This window comes from Lutra lutra, chromosome 8 (genome assembly GCF_902655055.1).
Source record: "Lutra lutra chromosome 8, mLutLut1.2, whole genome shotgun sequence".
In the NCBI taxonomy this organism is placed as follows: domain Eukaryota; kingdom Metazoa; phylum Chordata; class Mammalia; order Carnivora; family Mustelidae; genus Lutra; species Lutra lutra.
In genome coordinates, this window is record NC_062285.1 from 128,843,125 (window position 1) to 128,846,144 (window position 3,020).

A 3,020-nucleotide genomic window follows, 5' to 3' on the forward strand; every position below is an offset into this window, starting at 1 on the left:
GTCATACCTGAACTTATCATGTAAATCCATGTATTCATTTTTTTCTTAAGATTTATGTATTTATTCATTTGAGAGAGAGAGAGCATGTATATCAAGTAGGGAAGGGGCAAAGGGAGGGGGAGAGAAAGAGAGACTCTTTTTTTAGGAAATTAAATTTAATTTTTTTCAGTGTTCCAAAATTCATTGTTTATGCAACACACCCAGTGCTCCATGCAATACATGGCCTCTTTAATATCCACCACCAGGCTCACCCAATCCCCCACCCCGTACCCCTCCAAAACCCTCAGTTTGTTTCTCAGAGTCCACAGTCTCTCATGGTTTGTCTCCCCCTCCGATTTCCCCCAGCTCACTTATCCTCTCCATCTCCCAGTGTCCACTGTGTTATTCCTCATGCTCCACAAGTAAGTGAAACCATATGATAATGAGAGAGAGACTCTTAAGCAGACTCCAAGCTGAATGGGGAGCCCAACACGGGACTCAATCCCAGGACCCTGAGATCATGACCTGAAATGAAACTAAGAGTCAGACGGTTAACTGTCTGAGCCACCTAGGTGCCCCTCCATTTATTTACTTCTGTGCTCCCTGCCTCCCCCTATGAAAACATGAGCCCCTTGAGGACAAGCACTTTGTCTACTTCGTTCACTACTTGGCTCTCCAGATATGAACAGTGCCTGACACATAGTAGGTGCTCAACAAAAATTTGCTAAGTGAATTAATGGTAACTTGCCTGACTCTACCTCACTCTATGGCCAAGTAGGACATTCACGCAAAGCCACGCATCCCTCTTCTTCCTCTCCACTCCTCTTCTGACTCCTATAATATCTTGAGGGAAGCTTGCCTTCTATCTTCTCTTTTCAATCCCTTGAAGAAAAAAAAATATATATATAATCCTTTGAAGAGTCCTGTCTGATTAGTAGTTTGATTAGTGCTACAGTTCTTGGGATGCACACTAAAAAAAAAAACTGTCTCCTGGAGAACAAGGTGTTCTGGAACTGATAAAGAAGGCCTTGTGAGGCCTTAGCATGAGCAACCAAGAGTGTGTACAGGTCAGCAGGGGTGGGGGAGTGGGGGGCAGGGATTGACTTTCACCTCATCTTGGAGCCCAGCACAAGATATGGAAGCTTTAGAAGCACCCAGAGGCTGTCTGTTTGGCATGGACCTTGGTTTTCCTATGGCTTACAGGAAAAGGTGTCCAACCATCTCTGTGAGCAATGAATGTGACATTCAGGAATCTGAGTAGGAAGGGCTATGCAGTGTTTGTAAGCTCAGAGGCACATGTGGCTTCTCAGAGAAGGAGTAACTGGGGGATGCCTTAAAGGAGATTCATTTCCAGCAACATAGTTGGTAGGCACCCATAGTGTCACAACTTAAATACAGAAGTGTGGCATCATTTTCTACTCCCAAGCTTGTGAGGGCTGGGACTTTAAGGCTATAACTTAAAAAAAAAAAAAAAAAAAAGTGCAAAGTTGGAAATCAGAGTTGGGTATAAAACTGAACCAGGTAAATCAATCTTCAAAGTCATGGAAAGGGTCAAGAGGTCTTTAGTAAATATACCCCCAAATTTTGCTACTACTTCCTCATTGTTCTTTCCTTAAATTAGCTTTTTCCTTCAAACATCAGCATGTTGGAGAAGTTGTTTCAAAAACTGTATCCACTTACTTTCAGTTGTATTTATTTGCTGGCATTGTATCTTTTTCTTTTCATTATAACAATTTGGCATTTTAAAGACATTATTGCTTAAACAGTGTTTTGTGAGTCACCTGAGAAACTTCAAGTTCCCTGTGTGCAACTAGGTATTCTAGCAAAGTATCCACTGAAAATTTTTGGATCATCATTTGTTTATAAATCAGAGTTTCTCAACAGTGAGTTGTATGTTTGTTTTATCACTGATGTTTACTATAAGCAGAACGATCTTGGCTAACCCATTTGCTGTGGCCCAGAAAGTTCTGCTTTTGGAGAAGAGAAAGTCAGGAAAGAGTGAAGTTTGAAAGGATGGGCAGAAGGGTGACCCTGTCTGTTTGGAACAACAGCATCGATCTTCTCCAGGAAAGTGGTTGTTAGTTGGACGGTAGCCATGATAAAGACCATTAATTCTGACTGATGGTATCTGGTAAAGTAAGAGCATTTTACGCTCTTTCAGCATTTGGAGATATCTCTTCCAACTGTTCCACCTGCCTCAAACCATATATCACCTAGAAAAGTAGCACATTAGCAAAATATGCAGAGGTATGTGTGGGGTATGTGTGCGTGTATGTGCGTGTGCATGTGCATGTGTGTGTGTGTGTGTTGAAGAAGGCAGGCATGTGCATTTCACTAACCCTCCTTGAAAGCCTGCTGCACCAGAGCCCTGTGGGGAGAGCTGGCAGTGGGAGGGTGCAGTGGGAAGTGGTTATAAAGGTAAGTCAAACCTCGTCCCTACTTTCATGACAGTAAAAATTCAAAGGGGAAAAGAACATGAATAGAAACAAACTCAAAAAGGATGCTCTAAGTAACATGGAAGGTCATTTTCATGCCTGTGATTTTATTATTCTGTTCTATTTATACAACAACTATGTATTCAGGTCACCTAAGAGAAATTGAAAGGGAGGCCCATGAGCAGAACAGAGAAGGTGTAATGACTTCCGAAGGTGGGGCTGTAGAAGGTTATAATGCAGATGGCAGCTAAACTGAATCTTAAAATGGTGAGTAGAAATTTGGGAGGTAAATTTGTTGTCTCAGTGGCACTGTAAGAAGAGGGTAGTGTGTAGAAGCATGGCTGCAAATGTGGGGATCAATGGGGCTTAGTGTCCCTAAAGCAGAAATTTTCAATTTCATGGTAGTTTTAAAATATGTCTACAAATTCTTTGATGCCCCACCCGCAAAGGGTGAGTCTATGTATGTTATATATTATATATTGTATATACTATATGTTATATGTTATTACATTTAATGTAAAAATGAAGGCTTATAATATAGCTATATTATTATGTATTCTATATATTTATTATATATTATATAATAAATGAATATATTATATATTT